The sequence below is a fragment of the Felis catus genome, chromosome D3, assembly GCF_018350175.1.
Source record: "Felis catus isolate Fca126 chromosome D3, F.catus_Fca126_mat1.0, whole genome shotgun sequence".
Classification (NCBI taxonomy): Eukaryota; Metazoa; Chordata; class Mammalia; order Carnivora; family Felidae; genus Felis; species Felis catus.
The window spans coordinates 48,538,880-48,555,676 of NC_058379.1; the positions used below are offsets into that span (position 1 = coordinate 48,538,880).

The following is a 16,797-nucleotide window of genomic DNA, read 5'->3' on the forward strand; positions in this document are numbered from 1 at the left end:
TAGTTTTTGCCTGTTACAGAGAAAGCTGGTGAACATTTGTGTACAGGTTTTTGTGTGAACATGGGTTTTCCTTTTTTGCAGTAAATGGTCAAGAGTACAATTGCTGGGTCATATGGTAATGCATGCTTAGTTTTATTAAAAAAAAGACAAATTGTTTTCCAGAGTGGTTGAACTATTTTACATTCCTACTAGCAGTATATGAATGATTCATTTTCTCTGCATCCTCAGCAGCCTTTGGTGTTCTTACTTCTTTAAATTTTAGATATTTTTATGAGTGTGTCGTGATATATCATTGTGGGTTTAATGTGCATTTGACTCATGGCTAATGATGTTGAACATAATTTTCCTGTGCTTATTTGCCTCCGTATAGCAAACAAGACGTTTTTCTTGTCATGTGTGCTTGTGCACGCACCCATTTTCTTTTTTACTTTCTTTCTTTTTTTGTTTGAAATAAGACTTTAATGTGCACAAAGAAAGTTCACGTTAGTGACAGAGAGAGGAAGGAGGGTGAGGAGGTCCCAGGAAGCCCAAGGAAACTGGAGTGTGGAGACAAAGGCCGTGGGGCAGAGGAAGTGGCTGGGAGGGAAGGAGAGCAGAGGGGTGGGCCAGGCAGGGCCAGGCTGCATTGTTGCCTGGTGGGGGTCAGGGGCAGTGTGGAGGCAGGCTCTTACTTCATCACAGTGGTCTTCCTCTGGCCTCCGTTCTTCACTTCCTTCTGTTCTCTGAGCCCTGTTCACTTCCTGCCAGAGCCTAGAGCCTGGGGCCATCCCTGCCCTGCTCCTTTAGTCTTTCCAGGGGCTGAAGTACTGGGCCTGCGGCCAGCAGTGGGGCCAGCAGCACCTTCCAGCAGATATCGGTCTGGGCAGCTAGGTCCTTGAGTCTGGTCGGGTGCGTGACCTGGGGGCCCTCCCGGGTATGGTTGCTGAGAGGCGGTCCAACTGCATGCATGGCTGCTGCAGCCCTCCCCATTGGTCTGGAGTAATGTCCTGCAACTGACCACCACCCCAGCGAGTGTCAGAAGAGTGGGACACAGGGAGCAAACATTATGGTCTTGTTTGGTGCTGGCCTTTTGCTATTGCTCCTGGCACGGTGGCAAGGTCTCAGAGCCCAGGTACTGCCTGAGGGATGATGGCCTCCTGAGGCTCAGGAGCCGGCTGAGCAAAGACAGCTGGGCCTTCTCTTGCCAGAGAGGGAGTAGTGTCTCTTGCTGGTCCAGCATCTGTGCAACAACCACAAGGCTGAGCTGGCTTTGAAGCTGCCTAGTCTGGGAGGTCAGAAAGAACTATGCAAGTACCAGCAGATTGTGGCAGTACTCTGACACCTTGCTCGGGGTGCAGCACAGCTGCTGGAGCTTCCCTGGCCACCCCTGGAAGTTCTCGACCAGCAGAAGGCAGAGACTGATGGCGATCAGGCTTGGGCAGCAGGTGGAGCCCCACGTCCAGGCTGACTCAGCACAGCGGCTCCATCAGGCCCAAGAGGTCCCTGGCTGGGCCGGGGCATACAGTGTCAGGAACTTATGGATGTAGCTCGGGCTGATGTCCAAGGCAGTCTCTGGGGGAGTGTCCTGCTGCTCACTTCAGCTCAGGCTACTGTTATTGTTTTTTAGTGGTTTTTTAAAAAATTTATTATTTTATTTTGAGAGAGAGAGAGAGAGCAGGGGAAGGGCAGAGAGTAAGAGAGAAACTCCCAAGCAGGGTCCACGCTGTCAGCACAGAGCCCAACGCAGGGCTTAATCTCACAGTTAATGAGATCATGATCTGAGCCGAGGTCAGAAGTCAGATGTTTGACTGACTGAGCCACCCAGGTGCCCCATGGCCACTGTCATTTTTAAGCACTCTCCCACTGTGCCAACAGGGCCTCTGCAGGCCCAGAGCAGGGTTGCGGGCTCCCAGGATGTGAAATGCCTTCATGACCTCTTGCAGCAAAGGGGCACCACCAGTGCTTGTCTCCATCAGACTGATGGAAGAGCCCGTCCATGTTGAGATCCCATAGGAGGCCAAAGACTCCTGAAGAAGTTTCTGGAGACTGTGTCAGCAGCTGGAAGAGCCCCTGGAGCAGGAGCACCAGGTAGTCAGGGGTGTGCAGGTAGAGGCCGCACAGGAAGGAGAGCTGCTGGGCCGACGGGCAGTGAGGAACAGCCCTTCCAGGTGGCTGTGTGACTTCAGGTATAAACAATCCAGGATGCAACACAGGGGGGACAGCTGGGTAGAAACAGTCTGTCCAGGATGTGCTGGTGGAATGACCTGCAGTGACGTGAAAAATCTCTCCACCAGCATCCTGTGCCCAAGTGTGGCAGGCACTTCATCTTCATCCAGTCCAGGGAGTCAAGGTCAGGACAGTTGTGCAGAAGCAGCTCCTCTTGCCCTTGCTCCAGGGCCTGTTCCTCCTTCTCCTGCACTGAGTGATCTAAGCTATTGACGTAGGTCTGTGAGGCCACAGAGGTGAACTGGAACAAGGTGTGGGTGTCCACCACTGGAGCCAGAGTCTTCGGGCTTGGGACTGCCATGTTCGAGAACAGCTCCTCCAGTGAGGCCAGGCTTCCCTGGAGGTCTGAGTCCTGGGGTCTTGCTCTAACTCTTCAGACAGCTTGTGGGCCCACGTCCTCCAGCTCTGAGGCCCTGCCATGGCCACCCACCTTTGGGCTGGAGCCCCCCTGCCAGCCTGTGGTACCCTCAGGTCCAGGAACTCTACAGGCAGTGGGTTTCAGTCTTTGGGGAACATATCCTCAGCCGCCTGCACCTTGGGCTTCCATGACAACGTGGGAATTGGAGCTGAGGTGGGACTGCAGCAACACCGGGCAGGGTAGAGGAGTCTCTGGTACAGAGGTGCTGGAAACAGCTGCCCTTCAGGTTGGGAAACAGGATGGACATCACAGCAGCTGTCTGGACCCCTTCTCTCTGAGGAAGGGCTAGTGGTGTCTTCTGGGGCCTGGCCGTCTGCAGACAGCAGGACGTTTTTTCCTCCAGGGCCGCCAGGCCTCCCCATGGCCCCAGTGTTGCATATGGGCAGGTTGCGCCTGGGCAGGCAACAGCCGCCTACCACTCGGACATGTGCACACGGCCACATGCACCCATTTTCTAATGATGCTTTTTCAAACCAGGATTTTATATTGATTATTAAGCAAAAAAATAGCCTTTATCTTTCTGTCTTAAAAAAGTAATCATCTTGGGGCACCTGGGTGGCTCAGTCGGTTAAGCGTCCAACTCTTGATTTTGGCTCAGGTCATGATCTTGAGGTTCATGGGATCCAGCTTCACATGGCAGAACCTGCTTGGGATTCTCTCTCTCCCTCTTTCTACCCCTCCCTCACGTGTGTGATCGTTCTCTCTCTCTCTCTCTCTCTCTCTCTCTCAAAATAAATAAATAAAAATTTAAAAAGAATAACAAACACCTTTAAAAACAGCCACCTTGCCACAAAACAAATTTTGATAATTTTTTGAAAGATCGAAATCATACAAAGTATCATTTCCAATCAAAATGAAATAAAACTAAAAATCAACAGAAGGAAAGCTGAAAAATTCCACAGATGTGTGGGAATTAAACAATACAGTTGACCCTTGAATGACACAGGTTTGAACTACACAGGTCCACATGTATGTAGATTTTTTTACATACAGCATTGTAAATGTATTTTCCTTATGATTTTCTTAATAACCTTTTTTCTCTAGCTTACTGTGTTTTAATAATACAGCATATAATACATATAACATACAAAATATATGTTAATTGACTATGTTATCAATAAGTCTTTCAGGCAACAGTAGGCTATTAGTAGTTAAGTTTTTGAGGAGTCAAAAGTTATGTGCAGATTTCGCTTGGGGGGGGTCAGTTAGTGCCCCAATGCTCACATTGTTCAAGGGTCAACTGTACTCCTAAAAAATCCATTGACCAAAGAAGAAATCACAAGGGAAATCAGAAAATATCTTGAGACAAATGAAAATGAAAACACAACATGTCAGACTTATGGAATGCAACAAAAGCAGTGCTAAGAGGAAAATGTGTGGCTATAACCATTTACTTTAAAAAAAAAAAAGATTTCAATTCAGTAGCCTATTCTTATACCTTAAGAACTAGAAAAAGAAGAACTAACCCTAAGGCTACCACCAGGAAGGAAATAATAAAGGAAGATAGGGAAAATAAAAGATTATAAGAAAAAAAGGTATATAAAACAGAGAATAGGAAAGCAAGAGAGAAAAATCAATAAACCCAATACTTGGTTCTTTGAAAAGATCAATAGTATTGACAAACCATTAACTAGGTAGACTAAGAATAAAAGAAGACCTAATTAAAAGTAGAAATGAAAAAGGGAACATTACTAATAATTTTACAGAAATAAAAAGGATTATCAGAGAGTACTATGAGCAATCATATACCAACAAATGAGATAATCTAGAAGAAATTGACGCATTTCTTAAAACATACAAATTACCTGAAGTTACTCAAGATGAAATAGAAAATCTCAACAGGTGTATAGTAAGAGTCAACCAGTGATCAAAAACCCAATTAAAAGAAACAAACACAAACAACAAAAAACATGACCTGATGGTTTCCCTGGTGAATTCTACCAAGCATTTAAAAAAGAATTAAGACCAGTCACTCTCAAACTCTTCCAAAAAATTGAAGAACACTTCCAAACTCAATATTCTATGAGGCCAGCCTTACCATGATACCAAAACCAGACAAAGACACTACCAGAAAAGAAAACTACACATATAAATATTGATGTAAAAATCCTCACCAAAATACTAGCAAACCAAATTCAGCAAATTAAAGGATTTATGTGTTGTAACCAAGCGGCCTTTATTCCTGGAGTGCCAGGATAGTTCAACACTTGAAAATCAATCAACGTACTATACCACATCAACAAAATGAAGAGAAAAACAGCATGATCATCTCAATCGATTCTGAAAAAGCATTTGACAAAATTCCATACCCTTTCATGATGAAAACACTCAACAAACTAGGAATAAAAGGAAAAGACCTCAACATAACAAAAGCCATTTATGAAAAACTCACAGCAAACATCATACCCAGTTACGAAAGACTGAAAGTTTTTCCTCTAAGATCAGGAATAAGTCAAGGATGTCTGCTTTTGCCACTTCTATTTAACATAATAAAGAAAGTCCTAGTGTGAGCAATTAGGCAAGAAAAAAAAAGGCATCTAAATTGGAAAGGAATAAAATTAGCTTTGTTTATGGATGATGTGATCTTGTATGTAGAAAACCCTAAGGATTAAAAAAAAAAAAAAAACATTGTCAGAGGTGATAAATGAAATTGAAATTGAAAAAAATGAATTGAAAAAAGTTGCAGGAAACAATGTCAACACACACAAAAATTAGTTGCTTATCTATATACTGACAGTGAACGATCTGAAAAGGAAAATTAAGAGAAACAATTCTATTTACAATGGTATCAAAAATAATAAAATACTTAGAAATTTAACTAAGGAGGCAAAAGACTTATACGTTGAAAACTATAAAACATTACTGAAAGAAATTTAAGAAGACACAAATAAATGGAAAGACATCCCCTGATCATGGATTAGAAGATTAATATTGTTAAGATATCAGTACTACCCAAAGCAATGATTTGGTATATCCCTGTCAAATTTCCAGTGAGTTTTTTTCAGAAACAGAAAAAACTAAAATTCATATGGAACCTTGAAACAGTCTTGGAAAATTACAAATATGGACAACTCATGCTTCCTGATTTCAAAACTTGTCAAACCACTGCAGTACTAACATAAAGATGGACATATAGGGGCTCCTGGATGACTCAGTCCTTTAAGCGGCTGACTCTTGATTTCAGCTCAGGTCATAATCTCAAGGTTCTCTCTGAGAGCCTCTCTCTCTCTGAGAGCGATCTCTCTCTCTCTCCCCCTCCCCCCCCCCAAATAAATAAATAAACCTAAAACAAAAACATATGGACATACAGACCAATAGAATATAATGGGCAGCCCAGAAATAATCCTCATATACATGGCCAAATGATTTTTGACAAGATTGTCAAGAGTATTTAATGGGGAAAAGATAGTCTTTTCAACAAATGGTGCTGGGGAAACTGAATATCTAAATGTTAAAGAATAAAACCTTAGCTAACATTATATGCAAAAATTAACTCAAAATGAATTAACTAATGGGGTACTTGGGTGGCTCAGTCAGTTAAGCGCCCAACTTGGCTCAGGTCATGATCTCGTGGTCTGTGAGTTCGCGCCCCATGTCTGACTCTGTACTGACATCTCAGAGCCTGGAGCCTGCATCGGATACTGTGTCTCCCTCTCTCTCTGCTCCTTCCCTGCTCATGCTGTGTCTCTCTCTGTCTCAAAAATAAATAAACACTAAAAATAAAAATTTTTTAAATGAATTAACTACGCATAAAACCTAATGCTTTAAAACTCAGAGGAATACATAGGAGAAAAGTTTTGTGAAATTGGATTTGACAGTGATTTTTTGGATTAAAAAAATGTAAATTGGACTACCTCATAATCAAAACTTGTAATGCATCAAAGGACAAAGTCGACAGTGAAAAGGCAGTCTATGAAATGGGAGAAAATATTTGCAAAAGTATATGTCTGAAAGGATTGATAACCAGAATATATAAAGAATACTTAGAACACAACAACAAAGAAGCAGACACCCCAATTCAAAAATAAGCAAAGACTTAAAAGATATGTCTCCAAAGAAGAGATACAAATGGCCAATAAACACATGAAAAAAATGCTCAACATGACTAATCATTAGAGAAAATGAAAATCAAAACCACAATGAATCACCACTTCACATCCATTAGGATGGCTATTATAAGAAAGAAATAACAAGAACATGGAGAATTCCCTTGTGCACTGTTGGTGAGAATGTAAAATGGTGTAGTCACTATTGAAAACAATATGGCGAATTCATAAAAAAGTAAATATTGAATTACCATGTGATCCAACCATTCCACTTCTGGGTATATATCTAAAAGAACTGAGAGCAGTGACTCAAAGAGATATTTGTATACCCATATTCATAACAGTATTAATCACAGTAGCTAAAAGATGGAAACAACCCAGGTGTCCATCAATGGATGAATGGGTAAACATAATGTGCTATATGTATACAGTGGAATATAATTCAGCCCTAAAAAAAGAAAGAAATTCTGAAACATACTACTACGTGGAGGAATCTTGAAGACCTTATAGTAAGTGAAATAAGCAGTCATAATAGGCTAATTACTATATGGTTCCATTTATATGAGAATACTACTTGTCAAATTCATAGACACAGAGAATAGAATGGTGGTTGCCAGGGTCTGTCGGGAGGGGAAATGGGAGGTTATTTCATGGGCTCAGAGTTTCAGTTTGAGAAGATAAAAATTCCCAGAGATGGGTGGTGATGATTTCCCAAACACTGAAAATATTCTTTTTTTAAAAAAAATTTTTAATTTAATTTTGAGACAGAGACAGAGCATGAGCAGGGGAGGGGCAGAGAGAGGGGGAGACACAGAATCTGAAGCGGGCTCCAGGCTCTGAGCTGTCAGCACAGAGCCCGATGAGGGGCTCGAACTCACAGAGCATGAGATCATGACCTGAGCTGAAGTTGGACACTCAACCGACTCAGCCACCCAGGCGCCCTCCCCTTTTTTTTAAAATTGTTTTTAATGTTATTTATTTATTTTAGAAGAAAGAGAGACAGCATGAGCGGGGGAGGAGCAGAGAGAGGGAGACACAGAATCCGAAGCAGGCTCCAGGCTCTGAGCTGTCAGCACAGAGCCCGACGCGGGGCTCGAACTCATGAACTGTGAGATCATGACCTGAGCCAAAGTCGGACGCTTAACCGACTGAGCCACCCAGGCACCCCAAACACTGCAAATATTATTAACTCTACTGAACTGTAAGCTTAGAAATGGTTAAAATGGTAAATTTTGTAATATATATTTTACTTCAATAAAAAAAAAATTTAAAAAGAAATCATCTTAGTATAAAAGATTTGGAATGCTTTAACTTCTGATATGCATAATTTTCTGACTATAATATAAAAATAATTTTAATATGAATTTGACTTTTTAGCAGAGTAAAATAAGCATTTAGTAATATTCTCCCCCACATGTTAATTGACCTTTGTAGTTGGAAAACACCTAAATGTCTGTTATTGGGAAGTAGTATAATTAGCCATTGCATATCCAAGGAGTTGCTTAAAAGTACAGGCTCCGGAACCATACCAACTGGATTCTTAGCCAAACTCCACTGCCCACTACATCCATAATTGTGGGCAAGGTACTTAACTATTGCTGCTTGCCTCAGTTTAGTCTTCTTTAACGTGAGGTTAAGGATAGTGTGTACCTTACTGATTTGTTACAAGAATTAAATGAATTAATACATAAAAAACATTTAGAACAAAGTCTGGCATATATTATTACTATTACACTACAATTACTACTACTACCGTGTTATCATTCTTATTATTTAGTAGCAGTTAAAAAAGGAGGCCATAGGATCTGTCCATATTGACATGAGAAGTATCCACAATATATATTAGAAATAGTGGGTTACTGAATAATATGTATAATTTGTATGGTAGCTTTTATTCCTGCTGTTGGAATATGTTGTGTTGAGTACATATCAGAAAAAAATAGTTCCATCTTGAAAAAAAATCACATTCTTTTGTCAGTATTGTTATTACATTGTACTTTTAATGTTTAGAAAATAGCCTTTAGGAAAAAAATCAAAGACTTTGAAAAAATAATTCATGTACCATGTAGAATTTCATTTAAAAGTAGAAATTTTACAATGTGATAGTATCTTCAAGATAAAGTTGTGGTGTGAATTTAAAAGCACTAGACAGAGGACTTATTTCTTCTATAGATTGCTTATTTATAGAGACAGTAAAATTGTAGTTTTTTTTTTAAGTGTTTATTTAAATTCCAATTAGTAGGGGCACCTGGGTAGCTCAGTCGGTTGAGTGTCCAACTCTTGATTTCGGTTCAGGCCATGATCTCAGAGTCGTGGGATCGAGCCCGCCATTGGGCTCCTCACTGAGCATGGGGCCGGCTTAAAATTCTCTCCCTCTGCCCCTCTCCCCCACTCACATACTCTTTCTCTCTAAAATAAAAGATAATAAAAAATTCTGGTCCGTTAACATACAGTGTAATATTAGTTTCGGGTGCACAGTACAGTGAGTCAACACTTCCTGATCACCCAGTGATCATCACAAGTGCACTCCTTAATTCCCATCACCTATTTAATTTATACCCCCCCCCCCACCTCTCCTCTGGTAACCATCAGTTTGGTCCCTATAATTAAGAGTCTGTTTCTTGGTTTGCTCTTTTTTTCTCCCTTTGCTCATTTGTTTCGTTTCTTAAATTCCACATGTAAGTGAAATCATAGGGTATTTGTCTTTCTGACTGACTTATTTCACTTAGCAGCTATCTCTAGCTCTATACACGGTGTTGCAAATGGCAAGATTTTGTTCTTTTTATGGCTGAGTTGTAGTGTGTGTGCGTGTGTGTGTGTGTGTGTGTGTGTGTGTGTGTGTATGTGTGTATACACCACATCTTTTTAAAAACTTTTTTTACTGTTTCTTTTTGAGAAATAGAAAGTGTGAGTGGGGGAGGGGGAGAGAGAGAGTGAGACACAGAATCCAAAGCAGGCTCCAGGCTCTGAGCTGTCAGCACAGAGCCTGACAAGGGGCTCAAAACTCATGAACCATGAGATCATGACCTGAGCCGACGTTGGATGAGTCGACTGAGCCACCGAGACACTCCCCACCCCCCACCCCGACATCTTCTTTATACATTCTTCAATCAGTGACACTTGGGCTGTTTCCATAATTTGGCTATTCTAGATAATGCTGCTATAAACATCAAGGTGCATGTATCCCTTTGAATTAGTATTTTTGTATTCTTTGGGTAAATACCTAGTAGTGTGATTGCTGGATTGCAGAGTGGTGGTATTTTTAACTTTTTGAGGAACTGCCATACTGTCTTCCAGAGTGGCTGCACTAGTTTGCATTTCGGCTAACAGTGCAAGAGAGTTCCTTTTTCTCCACATCCTGGCCAACACCTGCTGTTTCTTCTGGTGTTGATTTTAGCCATTCTGACAGGTGTGAGGTGATACCTCATTATAGTATTTCCCTAATGATGAGTGATGTTGCGCATCCTTTCGTGTGTCTGTTGGTTATCTGTATGTCTTTTTTGAAAAGATGTCTGTTTATGTCTTCTGCCCGTTTTTAAATTGAATTGTTTGGTTTTAGGGTGTTGTTTTAGAAGTTCTTTATATATTTTAGATACTAACCCTTTATCAGATATGGCATATCTTCTCCCATTCCATAAGGAGAACAAATATTGTTACAATGTCGATTCTACAATCTACACATTTAATGCTATCCCTATCAAAATACCAACAGCATTTTTCACAGAATCTAGAACAAACAATTTTAAAATTTGTATGGAACCACAAAAGACCCCGAATAGCCAAAGCAGCCTTGAAAAAGAAAAGCAAAGCCAGAGGCATCACAATTCCAGACTTCAAGTTATATTACAAAGCTGTAGTGATCAAAATAGTATGGTACTGGCACAAACATAGACACATAGGTCAATGGAACAGAATAGAAAACCCAGAAATGAACCCACAAATATATGTTCAATCTTTTACAAAGCAGGAAGGAATATCCAATGGAAAAGACAGTCTCCTCAACAAGTAGTGTTGGAAAAACTAGATAGCAACATGCAAAAGACTGAAACTGGACCACTTTCTTATACCCTACACAAAGGTAAATTCAAAAGGGGTTAAAGACCTAACTGTGAGACATGAAATCATAACTCTCCTAGAAGAGAGCATAGTAATTTCTTTGACATCAGCCTTAGCAACTTCTTTTTAGATAAGTCTCCTGAGGCAAGGGAGACAAAAACAAAAATAAACTATTGGGACTTTATCAAAATAAAAAGCTTCTGCACAGTGAAAGAAACAATCAGCAAACTAAAAGGTAACCCATAGAATGTGAAATTGCAATTTTCAGTTGTATCTTTAAGTAAAATGTGTTCTCTTTTTCTTAGCCATTTAATATTGATTAGTGTAACTTCTGTTTCCTACGTTAAATAACTGTATTACTCATATGGTTTGGCAAATTTATTACTAATTTTTTTTTCTTGTGTCAGTTATGTCACTGCTTCCTAAATATACTTCTATGTTTCTATGGTTTTGGATCATATTAACATTGTAAAGGGGAAATAACATAGAAATCTCCTCTCTCATCACATTTTGTGATTGAACAAAGCTTTTAATCCATAGAATAGGCAAGTCAATCTCCTCCCATTTCTTTCTCTTATATAACAAATTTTATAAAACATGTTTTAACTTTTTAAGTGAACTCTACCCCCAACATGGGGCTTGAACTCATGACCCCAAAATCAAGAGTTGCATGCTCTACTGATTGAGCCAGCTAGGTGCCCCTCATCTTTTTTTTTTTTTTTTAATGGAGAGCACTCTATGACATGTGTGTGAAAACTCAATAGAGAAGTTCCTTTATAGGTTTTTAACATTTTTAAAAATAAGCTCTATTCCCAATGTTGGGCTTGATCTCACCACCCCAAGATCCAGAGTCACATGCTCTACCGACTAAGCCAACCAGCCACCTCTCTCATATAACATTTACAAGAGAAGAAAGTTGGTTTTTCCCTTAACTGTCTGATTAAAATTTGCACCCTACCCATGAGGGTTAGGGTGATTCTTAGTGGCATATTGTGACAGGTTCTTCATTGTTGACTACTATTATCTATCTTCAGGGACTGATAATTCATCTAGGTTTGTAGAAACACAATTTGAAATGGCGGGGAAGTGGAACATGAGTTTGTGACTGCAAAAGACTGATGGTTATGTGAGAAATGACAGTTTCAGAGATTTTGTGAATGCATTTTCTGGGCAGTATGGTATTAAGAGAGTGGGAAAGAAACCGGCCATGTGAAGGTCAAATGCCAAAAGTCTTTAATAGAAATGTTTGCAGGGAAGGCGGTTAAGATGGCAGAGAAGAATGAAGACCCTGAACTTGTCTCATCTCTGAAACACAGCTAGATTAGTATCAAACCAATTTGAACACCTAGCAGATTGTTCTGAGGATTAACACAACAATCTGCATAACTTTAGCCACAGAACTCAGTGGCTACGCAGTGCAGAGAGGTGAACTGGGGGAGAGAAAAGCTGCAGAGGCTGGGGAGCTGTTTTTGCAGAGAGAAGACAGAGAAAGAAAGGAGAAGAGTACAGCACATTGGGATCATGCAAGAAAAGCACTCTCCCGAAAGTAGCTGGAGAGAAGGAGAGAGCGTGAAAACACTTGCAGGGGACTGAACCAGAAATTTGTTCCCCAAAACCATTGACAGGAGTAAAGGAGAGGGTTTCAATACCACCAGAATTCTATAAACAGTGGAGCACAGAATCTTAAGTTTTGGAGGTCAGTGCCTGGCAGTGCTCTGGTGAGGAAGCAAGGCAAATCCCCAGAAACAGGCAGTGTGGCCTGAAGGGTCCATGTGCCACATGAGGAGAAGCAGTTCTCCTGCTCAGAGTGCATTTGGTAGGGGCCATACGGCCTCCCCACAGGCAAAGGTCCCAGCAGACCCCAGAGAGCAGCCATTTTTGCTGACACTGGAACAAAGATGCCAGGATGAGGTAAAGCCTGGCACCAGCTGCGTGATGTGGTTTGCCATAAACTCTGAACCTGTGCTCCCATGTGATTGTACAGAAGTTTTCTGGGGCAAACTGGCACATGGCCACTGCTCAGTGATACCCTCCTACAGAGAGTCAGTGCAGGTCCAAGCTGCAGGAGTCTCTGAACTGTGGTGTTTTGAAACACAACCCCATCTGAGTGAAAACTCTGGAGGGAGGTGCCACCTGACAGGCAGACAACTTGGACATGGATAAAATAGAAGCAGGGAATGGATGGAGGCCTGAAACAAAGGAGGGGTGTTTGATCCTGAGTCAGTAAGAGCCTGAAGTTTCTGTGCCAGAGACTAGGGAGTTGGGTGAAGCCATCTCTGCCTCTCCCACACACAGGCATGCATGCACCATGGCCACACAACACTGATCCACCCAGTAAGCTATGCAGCACCACCTAGTGGAGCATGGAGCCTTTACACTAAGCCCTGCCCAACTGCACCCTCCAAGCACATCCCCTAGAAGATCGGTACAGGTCATGTCACCTGCTTAGTATACGGACTATAGAAGGCTTCATAGTTTCAGTCGTAGGGGAAACGGGATGTAACTTCATTTGGGTTTCATTCTGTTTGCTGGTTCAATTGTCTTGTTCGTTTTCTTTGCTTCTGTTTTTGCTTAAATATTAGTTTTCTTTTTTCTTCTTTTTTCCTCATTCTTGGATACAGAAAGATAAATATTTTTTTACATTACTTTTTAAATTTTTTACTCTACTTCATTTTCTTTATTTCGTTCTATTTTATTATAAGTTTTTTAATTTTTAATTTTTTTCCTTTTTTCATTTCTTTTCCTTTTTTCTCTATCAAGCTTTTTCAGTAAGCAGACCAAAGCACACTTATGATCTAGCTTCCTTTATTTGATTTTTTTTGTTTTTAATTTTTTAATTTAATTTTTTTTATTAATTTTTTTCTTCCTCTAAAATGGCAAAATGAAGGAATTCACCCCAAAAGAAAGAACAAGAAGAAATGACAGCCAGGGGCTTAACACAGATATAAGCAAGATGTCTGAACTAGAATTTAGAACCACGATAATAAGAATACTAGCTGGGGTTGAAAAAAGCATAGAATCCCTTTCTGTGGAAATAAAAGAAATAAAATCTAGTCAGGATGAAATTAAAAATGCTGTAACCGAGATGCAATCTTAAATGGATGCAACGATGGCAAGAATGGATGAAGCACAGCAAGGAATCAGTGATTTAGAAGATCAGATTTATAGACAATAATGAAGCAGAAAAAAAGGGGGAAACAAAGGCAAAAGATCATTATTATAAGACTTAGAGAACTCAGTGACTTATTAAAAAGGAATAACACTGAATCATAGGTGTCCCAGAAGATGAAGAGAGAGAAAAAGGGGCAGAATCTGGTTTATGTGTGAGCAAATTATAGCAGAAAACTTTCCTAAGCTGGGAAGGACATAGACCTCAAAGCCCAAGAAGTACAGAGAGCTCCCATTAGATTCAACCAAAACTGACCATCACTAAGGCATCTCATAGTCAAATTCACAAACTACACAGACAAGGAAAGAATTGTGAAAGCAGCAAGGGGAAAAAGTCAACCTATAAGGGAAGACAGATCTGGTTTGCAGCAGACCTATCCACAAAAACTTGGCAGGCCAGAAAAGAGTGGCAGGATATATTCATTGTGCTGAATCGGAAAAATATGCAGCCAAGAATTTTTTATCCAGCCAGGCTGTCATTCAAAAATAGGAGAGATAAAGAGTTTCCCACAAATAAAAACTAAAGTTCATGACTGCTAAACCAGCCTTGCAATAAATTTTAATGGGGACTGTTTGAGTGGAGAAAAGACAAAAAACAAAAAAGACCAAAAGCAACAAAGACTAGAAAGGACCAGAGAACATCGTCAGAAACCCCAACACTACAGGCAACACAATGCACTAAATTCATATCTTTCAGTACACACTGTAAATGTCAATGGACTAAACACTCCAATCAAAAGACATAGAGTATCGGAATGGATAAGAAAACAAGACCCATCTATATTCTGCTTACAAGATACTCATTTTAGACCCAAAGACACTGACAGATTGAAAGTAAGGGGGTGGAAAACCATCTATCATGCTAATGGTCATCAAAAGAAAGCTGGAATAGGCATATCTAGGAATAAACCTAACCAAAGAGGTGAAAAATGTATACACTGAAAACTATAGAAAACTTATAAAATAAATTGAAGAAGACACAAAAAAATGGAAAAACATTCCATGCTCCTGGATTGGAAGAACAAATATTGTTAAAATGTCTATACTACCCAAAGCAATCTACATATTCAATGTAATCCTTATCAAAATAACACCATCATTCTTCACAGAGCTAGAACACACAATCCTAAAAATTTGTATGGAACCAGAAAAGACCCCAAATAGCCAAAGCAATCCTGAAAAAGAAAACCAAACAAAACTGTAGTCATCAAGACAGTATGGTACTGGCACAACAACAGACATATACGTCAATGGAACAGAATAGAGAACCCAGAAATGGACCCACAACCGTATAGCCAACTAATCTTTGACAAAGCAGGAAAGAATATCCAATGGAAAAAAGACAGTCTCTTCAGCAAATGGTATTAGGAAAACTGGGCAGCAACAAGCAGAAGAACCTGGACCACTTTCTTACACCAAACACAAAAATAAACTCAAAATGGATGAAAGACCTAAACATAAGACAGGAAGCCATCAAAATCCTAGAGGAGAGGGGCGCCTGGGTGGCTCAGTTAATCATCTGACTTTGGCTCAGGTCATGATCTCACCATTTGTGGGTTTGAGCCCTGTGTAGGGCTCTATGCTGACAGCTCAGAGCCTGGAGCCTGCTTTGGATTCTATATCTCCCTCTGTGTCTGCTCTCCTTCCCTGCTCACACTCTCTCTCTCAAAAATAAACATTAAAAAAAATTTTTTTCTTTAATCCTGAGGAGAAAACATGCAACAACCTCTTTGACCTGGGCCACAGCAACTTCTTACTTGACATGTCTCCAAAAGCAAGAGAAACAAAAGCAAAAATGAACTATTGGGACCTCATTAAGATAAAAACTTCCTGCATAGCAAAGGAAACAAATAAACAAAACTAAAAGGCAACCGACAGAATTGGAGAAGATATTTGCAAATGACATATCAGTTAAAGGATCAGTATCCAAAATCTGTGAAGAACTTATCAAACTCAGCATCCAAAAAAACTTATCAAACTCAGCATCCAAAAAACATTAATCCAGTGAAGAAATGGTCAAAAGACATGAATAGACACTTCAAAGAAGACATCCAGATTGCTAACAGACACATGAAAAGATGCTCAACATCACTCATCATCAAGGAAATACAAATCGAAATCACAATGAGGGGGCGCTATGGTGGCTCAGTTGGTTAAGCATCTGACTTTGGCTCAGGTCATGATCTCCTGGTTCGTGGATTCAAGCCCTGTGTCAGGGTCTGTGCTGACAGCTCAGAGCCTAGCGCCTGCTTTGGAATCTGTGTCTTCCTCTCTCTCTGCCCCTCCCCGCTCATGTGCGCGCTCGCTCGCTCTCTCTCTCTCTCAAAAATAAACAAACGTTTTTAAAAATTAAATAAATAAAGCCACAATGAGATACCACTCACACTTGTCAGAATGGCTAAAATTAACAACTTCAGAAACAACAAATGTTGGCAAGGATGCAGAGAAAGAACCACCCTTTTGCACTGCTGGTGGGAATGCAAACTGATGTAGCCACTCTGGGAAATAGTATGGAGGTTCCTCAAAAAGTTAAAAATAGAACTACCCTATGACCCAGCAATTGCACTACTAGGTGTCTATCCAAAGCATACAAAAATGCTGATTCAAAGGGGGCACGTGCACCCCAGTGTTTGCAGCAGCACTATTAACCATAGCCAAAGTATGGAAAGAGCCAAAATGTCCATCAACTGATGAATGGATAAAGAAGTGGTGTATATTTATACACGATGGAATATTACTCGACAATCAAGAAGAATGAAATCTTGCCATTTGCAACAACGTGGATGGAACTAGATTATATTATGCTGAGAGAAATAAGTCAGAGAAAGACAAATATATGATTTCACTCATGTAATTTAAGAAACAAAACAGATGAACATAAGGGAAGGAAGGCAAAACTATTAT

General features: G+C 40.4%; 1 protein-coding gene and 1 pseudogene across 2 annotated transcripts in view; one reads left to right on the forward strand and one right to left on the reverse strand.

Annotated features, from left to right (window-relative positions):
- PSMA8 (proteasome 20S subunit alpha 8) overlaps positions 1–16,797 on the forward strand; it is a 49,147-nt gene that overhangs the window by 15,175 nt on the left and 17,175 nt on the right. The gene's annotated exons all lie outside the window — the stretch shown is intronic.
- LOC102899724 lies at positions 783–12,735 on the reverse strand (annotated as a pseudogene).